At 42.8% G+C, this 21,289-nt stretch overlaps 1 protein-coding gene and 2 non-coding genes across 3 annotated transcripts in view; 1 reads left to right on the forward strand and 2 right to left on the reverse strand.

The window, feature by feature from the left end:
- LOC126471528 (dynein axonemal heavy chain 5) overlaps nt 1–21,289 on the reverse strand; it is a 1,073,018-nt gene that overhangs the window by 920,764 nt on the left and 130,965 nt on the right. The gene's annotated exons all lie outside the window — the stretch shown is intronic.
- Nucleotides 12,118–12,191, reverse strand: Trnat-ugu (transfer RNA threonine (anticodon UGU)). Its single transcript has one exon. It is a non-coding gene; the product is annotated as a tRNA-Thr (tRNA).
- Nucleotides 12,626–12,699, forward strand: Trnai-uau (transfer RNA isoleucine (anticodon UAU)). The gene has a single exon. It is a non-coding gene; the product is annotated as a tRNA-Ile (tRNA).

Consider the following 21,289-nt stretch of genomic DNA (forward strand, 5'->3'; position numbering starts at 1 on the left):
TAGCCCATACTCAGCAATGTCTTCAGAAAGACCAACCATTCATGGTCAAATTTGGGGCACATAAATAAGATGTGGTTGACATCAGCTTCCGACTCAGGATCACACTCACATGCTGGTGAACTGTAAACGTTGATCTGATGTAGATGTTGTGGGAAAGAGGCATGATTGAAGCGGAGTCTTATGATGGTAGAAATCGTGGATCGGTCCAGATGTGTCCTCATGAACCACGGCTGTGAAGGAATCCGAGGTTGTAGCACTGCGTAATAACCGCCTTTTGTCTGTTGAGAAACGTTCCACATTTCCTGCCATTGTTGTCTTGCGTGATCCTTGACTTCACGTAAGTAGTCTGTATAAGGAAGGTGCAGATCCAGGACGGCGGCTAAGGTTGCCGCTTGTTTGGCTAATGCATCAACTTCATCATTATAGAGGATACCAGAGTGGGAAGGTACCCACAACAAATGGATCGTCCGGCCCGTGCGTGTGCTGCGAATATATTCAGATATCACATCCAAGATATAACTGTTGGTTGTTTTGTTCCGTCGACTGTACTGAATGTTTTTAAAAACGCTTTGCGAGACTTACCACACTCCATACCCTTGCCCAAGGTGGCTTCCTGTCAACTCCCCCTCCCTGATGATGCCCTCGTCCTCTCCATCTACCCCTCCTACTAGCTTTGATCCTCCCATTCCTCCTCCTGTGTTTTTCCTCCAGGGCACACTCTTTCCCTTCTCTCCCTCCTCACTTCCTCCCCCCTCCTCCCGCCCTCCCCTTCCCCCCTCCCCGGGCTTCCACACCCCTCCCTACCCTCTCCCCTCCCCCTCCTTCTTCTCTCCCACTGGCATCTTGCCCCCCCCTCCCTCCTCCCCTCACCTCTTCCTTCTGGTAGGCCCCTGGGCTTTTTCGTGTGCAGACTATGATTTTTAGTGCACTGGAGATCGTCGCCACTATGATAGTGTTTGTCTTCCCATCAGTTACTCAGTGTCTCTCCTGTTTTTTATACAAACAGCGCATCTGTGAACGCCTTCATTTATTTACTATGTATGTCTCCTGTTTTTTAGCCTCCATGTATGTTTGTTTATATGTCTTCCTGTTTTATGTATGTATTTTCTGTGGCCGAAGACCGGCATAGATAGGCCGCTGCTGGCCTACGTTTCTGTAAAGGTGTTAAAACTAAAATCAAGAAAAAAAAGGACAGTCTCAGTAGGAGTAGCAACGGTTGGCCAAGAAAATGAAGTCAACAGCACAGAACCCAGTAATCGATGCCGGCCACAATTTACAGCACAAGTAAGACCCTTACCCTCTTGCTTGTGCCGGCCGAAGTGGCCGTGCGGTTAAAGGCGCTGCAGTCTGGAACCGCGAGACCGCTACGGTCGCAGGTTCGAATCCTGCCTCGGGCATGGATGTGTGTGATGTCCTTAGGTTAGTTAGGTTTAAGTAGTTCTAACTTCTAGGGGACTAATGGCCTCAGCAGTTGAGTCCCATAGTGCTCAGAGCCATTTGAACCTCTTGCTTGTTCGACGAAGCCAGTAGCCGCAGATCCCGATCCCAGGAGACATATAGCAAGCGAAATACACCAACGGCTTCCCAGTAACGTGACTGCTTCCACGCCGGCGATATTTCCTATGGCGACGTCACCTGGGTAAACAGCCCCTTTCAGATGTCCTCTTCCTGCTGCCTCGCACGGCACCTGTACAGTCCGTCAGACTTTGCTAACGACGTTAGTGTTAGGTGTCCCAAAGCAAAAATTCCACCCTACTTGCCAGAGCTTACCGCTCGCTCCCCGATCGGCCCGGTAGTTGGCGCCACCGCGCGCTCTGCGCACACCGCCGGAAAGATGACCCATACCGGCGGCAGGAATATCACTAATCGAGCCACACGGCTCAACAACTATAAATTAAAAATAAAATGTACTTTTGTATGTCCCGCAAGAATTGTTTCAAAAGCTACGGATAGAGACTTTAATATTTGTGCAGATCTATAACTGCTATCTAGACAAATAAGGAGAATAATTACAAGAACCAGATTTCGGTATTATAGTCACACGTATAATTGGCTCTGAGCACTATGGGACTTAACATCTATGGTCATCAGTCCGCTAGAACTTAGAGTTACTTTAACCTAACTAACCTAAGGACAGCACACAACACCCAGTCATCACGAGGCAGAGAAAATCCCTGACCCCGCCGGGAATCGAACCCGGGAACCCGGGCGCGGGAAGCGAGAACGCTACCGCACGACCACGAGCTGCGGACACACGTATAGTTACAGTAGTATTCAGGCACACACATATAGACGGTACATAGTGATACACATGATTTAAAGGCTCAGCGTTCAATATTCAGCTGACCAGCACGTGGGAATATAGTCTGTTAACTGAGCTTTAATCTTCCTCTGGCAATCTATGAACCAAGAGCATTACATTAGCAGCCCAAGGTGCTGTAGCCTGATGTTGACACCATTGATGAACTTTTACAGTAGATTATAAACTGCTGTATCGTTGGACGCTAACAAGGTTCAAAGGCTGCTTGGGAACTCATGACTCAAAGCCCGAAAATTAGTTGCAAGTACGTTTATATGATAAGTGTTCTGAGGTCATTGTGGGAATGGATGGTTTGCAACGTCTTCCTCCCATCAAACACATAGAGGGATAGCGCTTCGGCTGAACTAGTAGAGATGTTTGTTGAACTTCCAATGATTAAATTTCAGCCGTTCTATAGCTGTCGTGAATCTCCTTGACGTTGATACCTTATTATACCATGGCACTTTTGGAATCGTGAGTGAATTAGTGTGTAATGGCTGCCTTTGATTTTAGAAGTCTGCGATCATTTCTCTTGCCAGCCCGAGGACAACTTTTTGAGCGCGGGTATCATATTTGTGAGTATAGTATTTACTGGCTCCATGCAGAGATGCCTGCTTTGCCAGGGCATCTGCCTTTTCATTTCCAGGTATCCCAGATTGACCATCACGATGCTGGGACAGCTCTTCTGCACCCGAATCGCAGTGGCGATAACTGCTGCAACTATGGGGAATGTACAACAATTCTGATGGTTTCTAATCATCTGTAGCACTGACTTACTATTAGAGGTGGTGACTATTGTGTCTGTTGTGATCGTCCGTGCGAATAACAGGGATCCAAAATGGCAATCAGCTCTGATGTCATAACAATGGAGTTTCGAACCAGCTTGTATAGGACTTCTTGTTTGCTTCGGGATACCCAATAAACACTACCAGCGCCGTAACTAGACTTGGACATATCTGTATACATGTAAACATGAGATGTAGAAAAGGGAAGGAAAGGCGAAAGGATGGGTGGGAAATCGTGACGGGTAGCAGCAGACGGCATTGTGGAAATGCAATGACGGAAGTTAAAGTGTCCAGGCGTCTCAGAGTGAAGCAAAGCGATGTTGTTCGGGCATGGAGAAGACACAGAGAGACAGGAACTGTCGATGACATGCCTCGCTCAGGCCGCCCAAGGACTACTATTGCAGTGGATGACCGCTACCTAAGCATTAGCGCTCGGAGGAACCCTCACAGCAACGCCATCGTGTTGAATAATGCTTTTTGCACAGCCACAAGACGTCGTGTTACGACTCAAACTGTGCGCAATAGACTGCATTATGAGCAACTTCACTCTCGATGTCCACGGCGAGGTTCATCTTTGGAACCACGACACCATGCAGATGGGCCCATACCGATGGGCCCAACAATATGCCGAATGGACCGCTCAGGATTGTTATCAGGTTCCCTTGACCGATTAGTGTCGCATATGTCTTCAACCAGACAATCGTCGGAGACGTGTTTGGAGGCAACCCGGTCAGGCTGAACGCCTTATACACACTGTCCAGCGAGAGCAGCGAGGTGGAGGTTCCCTGATGTTTTGGGGTGCCATTATGTGGGGCTGACGTACGCCGCTGGTGGTCATGGAAGGCGTCGTAACGGCCATCCTCCGACCGATAGTGCAACCATATCGGCAGCATATTGGCGAGGCATTCATCTTTATGGACGACAATTCGCGCCCCCATCGTGCACATCTTGTGAATGGCTTTCTTCAGGATAACGACATCGCTCGACTAGAGTTGCCAGCATGTCCTCCAGACATGAACCCTATCGCACATACCTGGGATAGACTGACAAGGGCTGTTTACGGATGACGCGACCCACTAGCCAATCTGAGGGATCTACGCCGAATCGCCGTTGAGGAGTGGGACAATCTGGACCAACAGTGCCTTGATGAAGTTGTGGTGTGGATAGTATGTCACGTCGAAAACAGGCATGCATCAGTGCAAGAGGACGTGCTACTGGGTATTAGAGGTACCGGTGTGTACAGTAATCTGGACCTCTATCTCCGGACGTCTCGCTGTATGGTGGTACAACATGCAATGTGTGGTTTTCATGAGCAATAAAAAGGGCGGAAGTGATCTTTATGTTGATCCCTATTCCAATTTTCTGTACAGGTTCCGGAACTCTCGGAACCGAGGTGATGCAAAACATTTTCTGATGTGTGTAATATTCTACGCTGGTGGAACCAATGATTTTCCTTTGCATTTTTTGACATTTTGCTTGTGCTATGTAACGTTTGGATTAGAGATATCTTGCATTCCTCTGGGATTCTCTCTGTTCTCCTCTAATCTATTCAGACAGTACTTCGAGTTTGCTTAGTATGCGTTCTCTTGTACGTTTCAGTATCTCTGCAATTACCGAGTGGTTAAGCAAGAGAAGGAAGTTAGTATGAATATCAATCTCAAAATATTGAATTTTTCAGGTTGCTCCAAAATAGATTTGAAGCGGAATAAAGATAATTTTCTTAAAACATACTGTACTTACGTGTACATAGTAAAGAGAAAGAGTAGAAGGAAGAGAGATACGTGCAGAGAGCAGGATATCTTCCATCAATGAAATGGGAGAGCTGTAGCAACAGGGCTGTTTCAGCATGCACATACTAATTAATCATTGAAAAGACAAACGGGGATCTTGGCAACAGCTCAGAAGACGGCATCACACAAAGTGTGCTTGTAACTGAATGTACATAAATGGCTTGGAAGAGCGAGAATAACGACCAGTAAAACTGAATTCACATTCTATATTGATTTCAAATTGTTGGACAAGTAATATAAACCACATGGCTTTCTCAGTATATGTGTTATGAATCAAAGCTGCAGTAAAGCCAAGAACTATATTTTTTTATCACGTCTTCCAATAAATCGGTCACTTATCTAGAGCGCAGAACAAGATGATAAAATTTATTAACTACGACCCGCTCCCGAAATCTGGTTCCAGATTACGAAAAACGAGCTGTCTCTGAGTCTTTGTAATGTTTTGTACCTGAATAGCAAATCACGTTACAATTCATTACGATGGCTCTGAGCTCATCAGTCCCCTAGAACGTAGAACTATTTAAACCTAACTAACCTAAGGACATCACACACATCTATGCCCGAGGTAGATGTAGATTCGAAATGTGAAATATTTTGGGTGAAGGTCACAGTTAAAGCAGGCTCAGACATGGTAATTGGATGTCTCTACAGGCCCCCTGGCACAGCAGCTGTTGTGGCTGAGCACCTGAAGGATAATTTGGAAAATATTTCGAGTAGATTTCCCCACCATGTTATAGTTCTGGGTGGAGATTTTAATTTGCCGGATATAGACTGGGAGACTCAAACGTTCATAACGGGTGGCAGGGACAAAGAATCCAGTGAAATTTTTTAAAGTGCTTTATCTGAAAACTACCTTGAGCAGTTAAACAGAGAACCGACTCATGGTGATGACATATTAGACCTTCTGGTGACAAACAGACCCGAACTATTTGAAACAGTTAACGCAGACACTGGACTCGCATTCGGGAGGACGACGGTTCAATCCCGTCTCCGGCCATCCTGATTTAGGTTTTCCGTGATTTCCCTAAATCGTTTCAGGCGAATGCCGAGATGGTTCCTTTGAAAGGGCACGGCCGATTTCCTTCCCAATCCTTCCCCAACCCGAGCTTGCGCTCCGTCTCTAATGACCTCGTTGTCGACGGGACGTTAAACACTAACCACCACCACCAGTTAACGCAGAACAGGGAATCAGGGATCATAAAGCGGTTACTGCATCGATGATTTCAGCAGTAAATAGAAATATCAAAAAAGGTGGAAAGATTTTTCTGTTTAGCAAAAGTGACAAAAATCAGATTACAGAGTACCTGACGGCTCAACACAAAAGTTTTGTCTCAAGTACAGATAGTGTTGAGGATCAGTGGACAAAGTTCAAAACCATCGTACAATATGCGTTAGATGAGTATGTGCCAAGCAAGATCGTAAGAGATGGAAAAGAGTCACCGTGGTACAACAACCGAGTTAGGAAACTGCTGCGGAAGCAAAGGGAACTTCACAGCAAACATAAACATAGCCAAAGCCTTGCAGACAAACAAAAATTACTCGAAGCGAAATGTAGTGTGAGGAGGGCTAATTCGAAAGTAAAGTTCTATGTACTGACTTGGCAGAAAATCCTAAGAAATTTTTGTCTTATGTCAAAGCGGTAGGTGGATCAAAACAAAATCTCCAGACACTCTGTGACCAAAATGGTACTGAAACAGAGGATGACAGACTAAAGGCCGAAATACTAAATGTATTTTTTCCAAAGCTGTTTCACAGAGGAAGACTGCACTGTAGTTCCTTCTCTAGATTGTCGCACAGATGACATAATGGTAGATATCGAAATAGACGACAGAGGGATAGAGAAATAATTAAAATCGCTCAAAAGAGGAAAGGCCGCTGGACCTGATGGGATACCAGTTCGATTTTACACAGAGTACGCGAAGGAACTTGCCCCCCTTCTTGCAGCGGTGTACCGTAGGTCTCTGGAAGAGCGTAGCGTTCCAAAGGATTGGAAAAGGACACAGGTCATCCCTGATTTCAAGAAGGGACGTCGAACATATGTGCAGAACTATAGACCTATATCTCTAACGTCGATCAGTTGTAGAATTTTGGAACCGTACTATGTTCGAGTATAATGACTTTTCTGGAGACTAGAAATCTACTCTGTAGGAATCAGCATAGGTTTCGATAAAGACGGTCATGTAAAACCCAGCTCGCGCTATTCGTCCACGAGACTCAGAGGGCCATAGACACGGGTTCACAGGTAGATGCCGTGTTTCTTGACTTCCGCAAGGCGTTCGAGACAGTTCCCCACAGTCGTTTAATGAACAAAGTAAGAGCATATGTACTATCAGACCAATTGTGTGATTGGATTGAAAAGTTCCTAGATAACAAAACGCAGCATGTCATTCTCAATGGAGAGAAGTCTTCCAAAGTAAGAGTGATTTCAGGTGTGCCGCAGGGGAGTGTCATAGGACCGTTGCTATTCACAATATACATAAATGACCTTGTGGATGACATCGGAAGTTCACTGAGGCTTTTTGCAGATGATGCTGTGGTGTATAGACAGGTTGTAACAATGGAAAATTATACTGAAATGCAGGAGGATCTGCAGCGAATTTACGCATGGTGCAGGGAATGGCAATTGAATCTCAATGTAGACAAGTGTAATGTGCTGCAAATATATAGAAAGATAGTTCCCTTATCATTTAGCTACAAAATAGCAGGTCAGCAACTGGAACCAGTTAATTCCATAAATTATCTGGGAGTACGCATTAGGATGGAATGATCATATAAAGTTGATCGTCGGTAAAGCAGATGCCAGACTGAGATTCATTGGAAGAATCCTAAGTAAATGCAATCCGAAAACAAAGGAAGTAGGTTACAGTATGCTTGTTCGCCCACTGCTTGAATACTGCTCAGCAGTGTGGGATCCGTACCACATAGGGTTGATAGAAGAGAGAGGAGATCCAACGGAGAGCAGTGCGCTTCGTTACAGGATCATTTAGTAATCGCGAAAGCATTACGGAGATGATAGATAAACTCCAGTGGAACTCTCTGCAGGAGAGACGCTCAGAAGCTCGGTACGGGATTTTGTTAAAGTTTCGAGAACATACCTCCACCGAAGAGTCAAGCAGTATATTACTCCCTCCAACGTATATCTCGCGAAGAGACCATGAGGATAAAATCAGAGAGATTAGAGCCCACACGGAAGCATACCGACAATCCTTCTTTCCACGAACAATACGAGACTGGAATAGAAGGGAGAACCGATAGAAGTACTCAGGATACCCTCCGCCACACACCGTCAGGTGGCTTGCGGAGTATGGATGTAGATGTAGAGGATTCGAACCTGTGACAGTAGCGATCTCGCGGTTCCAGACTTTAGCTCCTAGAACTGCCCGGCCACCACGGCCAGCATTCATTATGAGTTTCGTATGCAGAAATATCGCAGAACATCAGTGAAAATGTTTATTTCACAGACTGAAATGATCAAAACGTTGCCTATTAACAGTCGTGGTAAAATAACTAAGGTGATCTCATAAAAATCTCCACATTGCAGCCGCGACCTGCAAACTGCTTCGCTTCGACTCCCACAACACAAAGTGAATTTCAAGTCCTCCAGTGGGACAGTCGTCTGTGCGCCTCTCTGATTGTTGGGAGATCGAACAGCTCTCCAAAGGAGAAAACACGTTACTGTGACACCACGAAGAGAGAACCCAAAGAGTTTGTACGACTAATCGATACATATTACAGCATGTCTTCGCTAAATATTGCAAATACCATTTTGCGATTTAAAGGTAACCATGCCGAGAGTGAAATTGACTGTTTAGTTTAACGCATAACTTTAATGGACTTCCTGGTGGCTACTACTGGGTATTTTATGGTTGTTACTGTTTCCATTGCATTAATATAAGCCGAGCGGCAACCGCTCGGTCTCGGTCTCTCCGCAGTACTATGGATCTTATGGGCGAAGAGATATAACTGTGTTTTGTAAGATCTCTGACGTGGGACCGATTTTAATTTCGATATAGCTCTACTATTATGTGCATGTGTGCGACGAGCTTTTAGAAAACCGGAATGAGCGCCTTTTCAGAAGGACTAGTACCCTTTGCTAAGCCGGGGAACTACTATAAACTGCTGCTTGAAACAGAGCAAGTTGTTCCCCATATCTTTCTAGAATCTCACAGGATGTCACATGCTGAAACTCCAATGGAACAGAACTATTCAAGTAGGGCCTTTAAAAGCCGAACTGAAACATGCCGTCTTTAATCCTAGACACTAGAGAAGTGAAAAAAAGTGATGTTGACAAAAAAAAAATCAAATGTGTGTGAAATCTTATGGGACTTAACTGCTAAGATCATCAGTGCCTAAGCTTACACACTACTTAACCTAAATTATCCTAAGGACAAACACACACACCCATGCCCGAGGGAGGACTCGAACCTCCGCCTTAACATCGGTTTGTTGCAGGATTCTCGAACATATTCTCAGTTCGAATATAACGAATTTCCTTGAGACAGAGAAGTTGCTGTCCATGCATCAGCACGGATTTATACAGCATCGCTCCTGCGAAACGCAACTCGCCCTTTTTTTACATGATATCTTGCGAACCATGGATGAAGGGTATCAGACGGATGCCATATTCCTTGACTTCCGGAAAGCGTTTGACTCGGTGCCCCACTGCAGACTCCTAACTAAGGTACGAGCATATGGGATTGGTTCCCAAGTATGCGAGTGGCTCGAAGACTTCTTAAGTAATAGAACCCAGTACGTTGTCCTCGATGGTGAGTGTTCATCGGAGGTGAGGGTATCATCTGGAGTGCCCCAGGGAAGTGTGGTAGGTCCGCTGTTGTTTTCTATCTACATAAATGATCTTTTGGATAGGGTGGATAGCAATGTGCGGCTGTTTGCTGATGATGCTGTGGTGTACGGGAAGGTGTCGTCGTTGAGTGACTGTAGGAGGATACAAGATGACTTGGACAGGATTTGTGATTGGTGTAAAGAACGGCAGCTAACTCTTAATATAGATAAATGTAAACTAATGCAGATGAATAGGAAAAATAATCCTGTAATGTTGGAATACTCCATTACTAGTGCAGCGCTAGACACAGTCACGTCGATTAAATATTTGGGCGTAACATTGCAGAACGATACGAAGTGGGACAAGCATGTAATGTCAGTTGTGGGGAAGGCGGATAGTCGTCTTCGGTTCATTGGTAGAATTTTGGGAAGATGTGGTTCATCTGTAAAGGAGACCGCTTATAAAACACTAATACGACCTCTTCTTGAGTACTGCTCGAGCGTTTGGGATCCCTATCAAGTGGGATTGAGGGAGGGCATAGAAGCAATTCAGAGGCGGGCTGCTAGATTTGTTACTGGTAGGTTTGATCATCACCCGAGAGTTACGGAAATGCTTCAGGAAGTCGGGTGGGAGCCTCTAGAGGATAGGAGCCGTTCTTATCGTGAATCGCTACTGAGGAAATTTAGAGAACCAGCATTTGAGGCTGACTGCAGTACAATTTTACTGCCGTCAACTTACATTTTGCGGAAAGACCACAAAGATAAGAGAGATTAGGGCTCGTACAGAGGCATATAGGCAGTCATTTTTCCCTCGTTCTGTTTGGGAGTGGAACAGGGAGAGAAGATGCTAGTTGTGGTACGAAGTACCCTCCGCCACGCACCGTATGGTGGATTGCGAGATATGTATTTAGATGAAGATGTAGGTAGATGATGTTGAAAACTAAGGCAGATATTACTGTTACCTGTTTTGAAACGAGAATTCGAAACATCGAGGTAAAACGAAGTTTCATTGAACCACTCCAAGTTTGATGTTAGGAGTGGATTTCCTGTGAAGCAGACACTTTCGCGGCATACCAAACACAGTAGACGGCGTAAACTGTATTACATTAGTAAATAAATTAGAGCACTATTTAAAATGGATAAGGAATTCATTTTGTTTCTTTTCATTCTTTCTCTGCAGTTGGAAGCAGAAATTTTGCATCCACTGTTACGTGAAGGGAAATGCATGATTACATGATCGCGCCACTTATTTTTCTGTATACATTAAACACTTACCTTCAGCTACTGCAGATAAGTCTAAAATTGTTTAGTTTGCGGATGACATGCGCATTGTCACTGAAGATTGAGGTCAAGACCTCCAAATATTATTCTACGGAATAGCAATTTTTACTTCACATAGACTAAGTTTTAATCGTAATTGAAATACAATACAGTGCTTCTACGTTCTTACACACAGTTCTGGTCCCGCAGACATTCATCTTCTTACCATACAGGTACGAAAAGTGAGTTAGAGGACACCAGATTTCTATTAGTTGAGGATATATGATTATTTATTGTGAAGCGTATTCACTATCTCCTACAGAAGCTGAATACACAGGTGTTTGAGATAAGAATGTTGTCTGTCGTCATTTACAACCGTCCACTTTTGTATACTTACATTTGTTGATGTTATATGGGATAATATTTTGCGTCTAACTCAAGTAGAGCAGACAGAATACTTTTAATCAATAGAAAATCATCTGGACCACACGTGGTTTACGAATGTCATAGGTACTAACAGAGGAACATTCCAAAATTTACATAAACGATCGTGATGAAGATTGGCGGTTGTGTAGAGGGGGACAAAATAGAGTGATACATATATTTTTTTTAGTGACCAATTACAATTTAAAGCGGTAAAACACAACCCGAAAGGTAATTTTGCAATTTAGGGAAACGATGAAATAAAAATAATATTTCTAATATAAATGTTGATCCTGTAATTAAAGTCCACTAAAAATGTATAATCGACTTCCGTAATAATCTGAAATTTTGCAAAATACTCCACAACCATTAATTAATTTTGAAAAATAAATACCTTTGTTACAACATAAATAAAAGAACCTTTCAAGCCACTTACATCCTCGTGTAATAAAGCTGTTTCCTGGGATACAATTTTTGGAAAATAAGCTGTACACAATATGTTGTTGGAGTATTTTCTACGTATTTAATTAAAATAACTAAACATTAATTACCATTCTAATTACTTAGTTTACTCATTTGTTTTGTGTTTTAAATCGTTATTTAATGTTTTACATTCACATTGTTTTAGTTTACCATTTCACATATGTGTATTCTGTAAATTGAAAATAATACGTAATTCATTATTATTATAGAAAATAATTACACTAATAACTAACTGAAACCCTTAGCTGCCGACAGGTGTTGTTGATATACCTCGATATGGACAGCTGAAGAAATGTGCCCCGACCGGGACTCGAACCCGGGATCTCCTGCTTACATGGCAGACGCTCTATCCATCTGAGCCACCGAGGACACAGACGAATAGCGCGACTGCAGGGACTTATCCCTTGCACGCCCGACTGTCCACAATTCTACATATGTAATGTACCTTATAGACATTTGCCCATCCACTCATTACTCGCGCACGCTTTGGCGATTCCCGTAAGAGAACAGCTGCACGGTCATCAACAGTATTCTGTTCTTTCGAGAACAGTTACTGTCTTCATATATATATATATATATATATTAGTTAAAGGCTACCCAGCCATTGACCTTCGTCTGTGCGAATGCGCACAGGTTGCCCAAACTCTTACGGGAATCGCCAAAGCGTGCGCGAGTATTGAGTGGATGGGCAAATGTCTATAAGGTACATTACGTAAATATGTAGAATTGTGGACAGTTGGGAATGTGAGTCTCACGGGAGGCGTGCAAGGGATAAGTCCCTGCAGTCGCGCTATTCATCTGTGTCCTCGGTGGCTCAGATGGATAGAGCGTCTGCCATATAAGCAGGAGATCCCGGGTTCGAGTCCCGGTCGGGGCACACTTTCCAGCTGTCCACATCCAGGTATATAAACAACACCTGTCGGCAGCTGAGGGTTTCAGTTAGTTATCACTTATTCCAGGGAAAAGCTGCACGGTCATCATCAGTATTCTGTTCTTTTGAGAACAGTTACTATCTTCATATATACACTCCTGGAAATGGAAAAAAGAACACATTGACACCGGTGTGTCAGACCCACCATACTTGCTCCGGACACTGCGAGAGGGCTGTACAAGCAATGATCACACGCACGGCACAGTGGACACACCAGGAACCGCGGTGTTGGCCGTCGAATGGCGCTAGCTGCGCAGCATTTGTGCACCGCCGTCGTCAGTGTCAGCCAGTTTGCCGTGGCATACGGAGCTCCATCGCAGTCTTTAACACTGGTAGCATGCCGCGACAGCGTGGACGTGAACCGTATGTGCAGTTGACGGACTTTGAGCGAGGGCGTATAGTGGGCATGCGGGAGGCCGGGTGGACGTACCGCCGAATTGCTCAACACGTGGGGCGTGAGGTCTCCACAGTACATCGATGTTGTCGCCAGTGGTCGGCGGAAGGTGCACGTGCCCGTCGACCTGGGACCGGACCGCAGCGACGCACGGATGCACGCCAAGACCGTAGGATCCTACGCAGTGCCGTAGGGGACCGCACCGCCACTTCCCAGCAAATTAGGGACACTGTTGCTCCTGGGGTATCGGCGAGGACCATTCGCAACCGTCTCCATGAAGCTGGGCTACGGTCCCGCACACCGTTAGGCCGTCTTCCGCTCACGCCCCAACATCGTGCAGCCCGCCTCCAGTGGTGTCGCGACAGGCGTGAATGGAGGGACGAATGGAGACGTGTCGTCTTCAGCGATGAGAGTCGCTTCTGCCTTGGTGCCAATGATGGTCGTATGCGTGTTTGGCGCCGTGCAGGTGAGCGCCACAATCAGGACTGCATACGACCGAGGCACACAGGGCCAACACCCGGCATCATGGTGTGGGGAGCGATCTCCTATCCTGGCCGTACACCACTGGTGATCGTCGAGGGGACACTGAATAGTGCACGGTACATCCAAACCGTCATCGAACCCATCGTTCTACCATTCCTAGACCGGCAAGGGAACTTGCTGTTCCAACAGGACAATGCACGTCCGCATGAATCCCGTGCCACCCAACGTGCTCCAGAAGGTGTAAGTCAACTGCCCTGGCCAGCAAGATCTCCGGATCTGTCCCCCATTGAGTATGTTTGGGACTGGATGAAGCGTCGTCTCACGCGGTCTGCACGTCCAGCACGAACGCTGGTCCAACTGAGGCGCCAGGTGGAAATGGCATGGCAAGCCGTTCCAGAGGACTACATCCAGCATCTCTACGATCGTCTCCATGGGAGAATAGCAGCCTGCATTGCTGCGAAAGGTGGATATACACTGTACTAGTGCCGACATTGTGCATGCTCTGTTGCCTGTGTCTATGTGCCTGTGGTTCTGTCAGTGTGATCATGTGATGTATCTGACCCCAGGAATGTGTCAATAAAGTTTCCCCTTCCTGGGACAATGAATTCACAGTGTTCTTATTTCAATTTCCAGGAGTGTATAATTACACTAATGATTGTCCGCAAGGAAATGCATCAAACACAACTTTTTTTCACTATGCACGAAAAATAAACGGAACTTCTTCACATCAACGACGGAGAATCCAATATAAAACAAATTTCCGCAGGATTTCAAATTGTCACGAGTGATACTCCAAATATCTTGATTTGTATCAGCCGTATTTCAGTACACTTTTAAGCCTTGACAAAGAGAATAGGTTATATACTGGTGACTGCAGTTTGATTGTATTGCTTTTCACGTGGAGAGTGCCATCATAATCATTCAGCAGAAATAGATCAGAATATTTTCTCACAAAGTTCTTCCAACATCGAAAGCCGTATATGTTCCACAGTTTCACCCGTCCCATCGAGCCCTTTGGGATTACCAGATGTTTTTTATTCTCGGGTACGATGTTCGAAATAGCGTTTTCGACACTGATATCCGCCTTTTCATAGTTTTAAAGGTACCTAATAGTGAGTTTGGTCCGAGAATCTCTTTTAGAAGCGCCAAATGTCCTTGTAGAAACATCTAAATCTGGTAAACAAGCGTCTGTCAAGATCAGAAGATTTTTTAAGGATGTTTTCTTTCCCAGAGAGGGAGAAATATCTATATTATGGTTAGATTCTTGCGGCGGTCAATGTGAAAGAACCGTTCTTTCACAATCACAACCGCAAGTCTCGATGACACAGATCAGCCGTGGAAGGTATACGGCTTTCAGTGATGGATGAACTTTATGAGAAGATATTCAAATCTAGTTCTGCTGAATGATTATGATGTCAATTGTAAGTAGGCTGTTTAGGTTTTTTTATTGGTAACGCCACCTCTGTATGAAAATCACTGGCTGTGCTGTGTGCAGTCTGTGGCTGCTTTGCATTGTTGTAATACTCGCCATTGTAGTGTTGGGCAGCGGCAGCTGGATGTGAACAGCGCGTAGCGTTGCGCAGTTGGAGGTGAGCCGCCAGCAGTGGTGGATGTGGAGAGAGAGATGGCGGAGTTTTGAAATTTGTCATGAACTGCTATACTTATATATGATGATATCAAGGTAAATACATTGTTTGTTCTCTATTAATATCTTTCATTTGCTAACTATCCCTATCAGTAGTTAGTGCCTTCAGTAGTTTGAATCTTTTATTTAGCTGGCAGTAGTGGCGCTCGCTGCATTACAGTAGCTTGAGCAGCGAAGATTTTTGTGAGGTAAGTGATTTGTGAAAGGTATAGTTTAATGTTAGTCAGGGCCATTCTTTTGTAGGGAATTTTGAAAGTCAGATTGCGTTGCGCTAACAAAATATTGCGTGTCAGGTTAAGCACAGTCATGTATAATTGTTCAAAGGGGACGTTTCATATGTCGACCCTTAGCCGAGGATACCTCACTGGAATCTTCTGATTGTTTTTCTTGTAGTTTGTGTAATTAGTGTAGATTTTGTTTATTGATAGCGCGTAATCATAGAGAGAATTTCCTTTGTAGTTGTAGTTTTTCATTGTTGTACAGTAAAACAGTTGTGGCATGCATGTAGATTTGCACCAAGTATTTCGCAGCTGCGCTGGCAATTAAGTAGACATTATTACCATTGCTATGTTATTTTATTTTGCTCTTCAAATTGTGCTTTTCTGTGTTATCGTGTGAAATATTGTGACAATTATGGCGTGTGAGAAACGTAATACTAGGCTCCAAAGTAAACTGAGAAATGACAGTGAAGACGAAAGCAGTGTGTTAGCGCCGCAGAGTAATGAATTAACTAATGTTCAAAGTAGTAATTTGGTAATTGCGCATAGGGAAATGGAGCGGGCGGCAAACAATGGTGTAGACAGTGAAACAGGTAGTGAACAGGGAAGCGTTATCGATCGATTGGTCGGCAACAGCTCGCCTCAGGAATCGGGAATGACAGAACACAATATTGCAAATACTGCAGACTCAGGTTTTGGGTTCTCACCGTTTTCTCAAATGAGTCAAGACACATTTTCCGCTTGTCAAAATGTGAATGTTGCCGGTGCAACTTCACTGCCGAAAAGCACTGAGGAACATGTTTCAGACACCAGTGCATTGTTATTACAATTAATGCAACAAATGGGACAAAAGCTTGAAAAGTTAGACACAATGGAACAACACCAGAGACAAACACAGCAACAGTTAGACACAGTGGAACAAAATCTCAAAAAGTTAGACACAGTGGAACAAAATCTTAAAAAGTTAGACACAATGGAACAAAATCAGAGACAAACACAGCAACAGTTAGACACACTGGAACAAAATCAGAGACAAACACAGCAACAGCTTCAAAAGTTAGACTCATTGGAACAAACTCTTGAACAAACGCGTGTAGATTTAACTACTGAGTTACATAACATTGAATCGAAATGTCAAAAAGTCTGTAATGACGTAAAAACTCAAATTTGTGAGCATTTTCAACCTATTTTTTCGCGGCATGAAAAGGCATTACAGAATCACGAAGCAGCCATAAAAGAACTGCAAATTATTGTTCATGAAAATCATGAGACCTTGCAAGCTAAATTTGACTCAGTTGCATCTACCGATTCGGTTACGCAACTTGCAAAAACTCAGGAAAACTTAAAGAACACAGTAGATTCGATTTCAACACAAATGGACACTCTGAAACTTGGTTCAGAAAAACACATTGAGGAAATGTGTTCACTATCGGAGAAAGTAGCCGAACTTTCGGATCAGTTCACTAACTTATCTACGAAGGTAGATGATAATCTGAACGACACAAAACCGGTAGTCGTTAATGACACAGAAGAGTGCGAACAAATTAGGAAATTCAAACAAAATCAGAATCAAATTAATACGCAACACCAAAGAGAAATCCGGGAAGTACAAGATCAGCTGACTCAGGTAATACAAGAATTACGTATTTCAGAGGCCACTCGCGCTCCAATACGGGAAGAGGGACTTAGAAATACGGAACAACCACAAAATAATAACACAGGACACTTCGGAAGTTATGAAAGAAATTGGCAAGGTGCACCGAATTTTGAAATGGAACCGCCGAAACGACGTAACAATGACCGATATGCGACTCGCCGACATGATGACTTTGACTATAAGCTGTTCAGTACTACACGTAAATTCAAAACATTTAAGAATTCTGGCAACGACATTCATCCACAAGCATGGCTCCATCAATTCTCTCATTGTTTTCCTCCCAACTGGTCATTAGAGCACAGATTAGAATTTATGTGTGGCTACTTAGAGAATGAACCAGCTGTAAGAATGCGGTCGGTCATTCACGATTGCCACAGTGAAGGAGAGTTTTACCATGCCTTCCTCTCAGCATATTGGTCTCAGGCCACACAAGACCGAGTAAAACAAAGCATCATAATGATGAAACGTTTCGAACAATCTGAATTTTCCAGTCTTATGAAATATTTTGAAGACATGTTGCACAAGAATCAGTACCTGTCAAACCCATACAGCCCCTCAGAACTCATCCGCATTTGCTTAATCAAATTACCTGAACATTTACGGTCTATTATTTTAGCAGGACGTTGCAAAGACGACATTGAAGCTTTTCAGGGACTGTTACAAGAACTAGAAATTGACACTGATAACCGCGGAACGCGAAAACAAGGACACAACAATTACAGGTCACATCCGTCACAATTCCGTGACGACAGAAACAATAACCGGACACGACTGGTCTATTCTTACAACGCAAATCGTGACCAAAATAGACACCACCCGTACGACAACCGTTGGCAGAGTAATAATAGTTACAGAGAAAGATCGCATTTCCGTAGTAATGACTATCACAGAGACAATCAGAGAAACAGACAATATGGGAACCAAAACAAGTATTATCAAGGGAGGCAGAATAACTTCAGACGCAACAGTTCGGCGCAGAGTTACGATTCAGGGAGAAATTCTCCACCACATGACCGACAAGGAAGAAACTACGGAAACTACCGACATAACGACAGACCTGAATTTCATCAGAACTGGCGGGATTCTAACAGAGCTGGGCCCTCTCGGCAAGGCGAATTTGTAGAAGTTAGGTCTCCTAATCCCAACAACAACGCGCGCCAACAAAGAGACAGACAATGACTCGCACCGCAGGCAGCCTCGTGCGCCGGCTGGCTCAGAGAAAAATAACATAGACGCTAACCTTGAAAAAAATTCCAGTATTCTTTACCGACGTATATCGCCTGACAATTGCATTCAAGTTCAAACTCTGAGTACTAGGAAGAGTAAAGGCTTGCACCACATTTCACATGTAAAACCGTTTATTGAAAGATAATCTGCTTTTTAACTTTGTCTTTGCCATAAAACGTTTCACTTCACGTTACTAGTATGCTTTAGAATCTGTTACCATGCAACAATGTTTGAAGTTAAATATCCAGTCAAGAACCAAGATAACTTATTTAAACAGAAATTACGAATCCATTGTTATAGTGAACAGACGACGCAATGTTGTTATTTGTGCATTCTTGCTTGTTAGTTGCACGATTACGGAACGACTATAAGGCTTACATACATAGAACATTTACCAGTACTGCTAATGAAATTTTAATGCAACATTTTGGTTTACTTGAAAATATATTCTGGATTTAAAGTACTTTCAGTGAGATACCAGATGGCACAGTGGTTAGTTTATGTGACAGCTACACGATTTTATCACGACGCTACTAATGAGTGACAATTTACAATGTTGCTTTTGCAGTGTTTCTGTTTTATATCTGCACAGTTTTTCTGAATTCTTCTGGAAAGTAAAACATGTTTTAGTAGTAACTTTTGTGGTACAGCAACAATGAGATTGTCTTTTCTGTAGCACAACAATACATTACAGCACAGTACTTTCTTCATCACGGCAATAAGCGTAATAACTAAGATATCTATACATAAAGCATTTCACTTTTATCATGAGGTAAGTACATTGACTTCTGCAGAACTTGGCTTTCGGAGGACGATAAGTACGACACTTCCACAGAATTATCTTACAGCAAGACGCACATTTAGCGCTACAGGACACGCATTTGAGAGATTTTGTACTTAAGCCATTTATTTTTCAAGATTTTTGAATTACAAAGAAAGTTTTCCGTGATATATTTCATTCTATTGCTGTAATCTGTAATACCTGAGGGTATAATTACATTAATCCTCAGGGGGGTATATGCCTACTTTGTGTACCATGTGTTTGGCAACCACAAGGAACCCTAGCTAATATGGTATTTGCTTATACAACTTTACACATCGGTACCATATTTCTCTAACACACAAATTACACAGATATCTGATCATGTAACTGAGAGATAAACTTTTTTTATTACATCAGTGACAGATGTTTACGCAATTACACAGTTGGATAACTTCACACTTATGAAATTGTATTTTGTCTGTACTTTGTGAAATGCTCATATTTTTTCGGAACCATTGTGATACTATGAGAGCTTTGAATGATGTATTTGGTATGGATTCATGATTTTTAAAGTACATTTGAGGCAGATGACACTTTTGACATGAGCAGAGAATTTTTTTAATTATTGGAGGAAGCTACGACGATTTTGAGATTTGACTGAGGTGTTATGATGTTATTTTTACGACGACGATGTGTATTATGCTGCTGAGGTATGTTTACGATTAATAGGCTGAGGCTATATGAGTTATTTGACTATGCTTCATATTTATAATGACGAAATATTGAAGAAGTGTCGACGAATATGTATATGTATAATGAGGTAAGGAATAATGAGTAGTGTTTAGGGACTCTGATTTATGAAAAGGATGTTGGAAACCAAGAAATGTACTTTAAGAGTTATGAAATGTGTGTGTATATGCGTGAATGTATTACAATGCAGACGACAATTTTTTTGGACACTGTTATATCAATAGCATTTTGTTTCTACAGATTTGTAACGCAAATTCTTGACCTGTGAAATATTTTTATGTGAGACTGTCACTGTAGCGGAAACTGGTGTCGTAAATATTTCCGTAAGAAAGTTAAGTGACCACCTGCACGTAATGCATCGTGGGCACGCAGCTGTGTCAAACACCTGGAGAACAAGCCATTAGGGTGTGCCTTTCCGGAAGCACAGGTAGAAAAAAAAAAGAAAAAAGGCAGGCCTTTATCCTCGCCATTGGCATTCCTTTAGAGAAAATATTGCAAATGCGACACCCTCATTACTTCCATTAACCTTGCTATTGACATTCCTTTGTAGAAAGCATTGCAAATATTACACGCTCATTACCTGAAAACATATGATTACTCGTACTTTGTGCTAATTACTGCAATGCTTATGAATTGATGGGAAATATTCGTATATCTGCACACCTGATTATGACAAGTGTCTTTCTTTGAGAGTTGAGAGCTACTGACTTACGAAATGCCACATGACTATTGAATGATATTTTTATGCTTTGCTTTTCGTAGTTGCTTATTTCACTTGATATCTGGTTTCCAGCTGTGTTGCAGCATTGGTTTTATAAAATAAAATGCATTTGCTAATGTGAACACTTTCTGTCAACAGATCTATTAAATAATTATTTTATGATCCACATTCTTTAAAAAAGGAGCACTTGGAAAGGAAAGAACAATAAGAAGGAACTAGTAACAGTAACACATAATTTTCTTTTCAAGTACATGGTAATATTTCTTTTTACAATCAGTTGTTGTGGTGCACCACTTTAATTACATAGATATTAAGATGTGAATATACATTTGCCTTATCTGCATTGTTGTTTTTACTGTAATATTTTTTCTGCTTGAGCTTTGTCATGTATAGATATAAGTTTTATATTTTTTATATTTTTTATATTTGCTGCTGCTGTTTGCCAGGCATAGTGCTACTGAATTTTAAATTGTGTTACTCTGTTAAGCTAATTTTACTACTGACTTATTTTTCTTGCTACTGTACATTGGCTCATATTAGTTATAATGTTGCATTGCTTGGTAATTTATATTTACTGTAGCTTGCTTTGCAATTTTCCATTTTTTTTGCATTGCTGTTTGTGTTAATTTGTTATGTGCTGCTGCATTGCCTCGTCCCTTAGTTTAGTATCTGAGCTCA

The sequence above is a fragment of the Schistocerca serialis genome, chromosome 3 (assembly GCF_023864345.2).
Source record: "Schistocerca serialis cubense isolate TAMUIC-IGC-003099 chromosome 3, iqSchSeri2.2, whole genome shotgun sequence".
NCBI lineage: Eukaryota > Metazoa > Arthropoda > Insecta > Orthoptera > Acrididae > Schistocerca > Schistocerca serialis.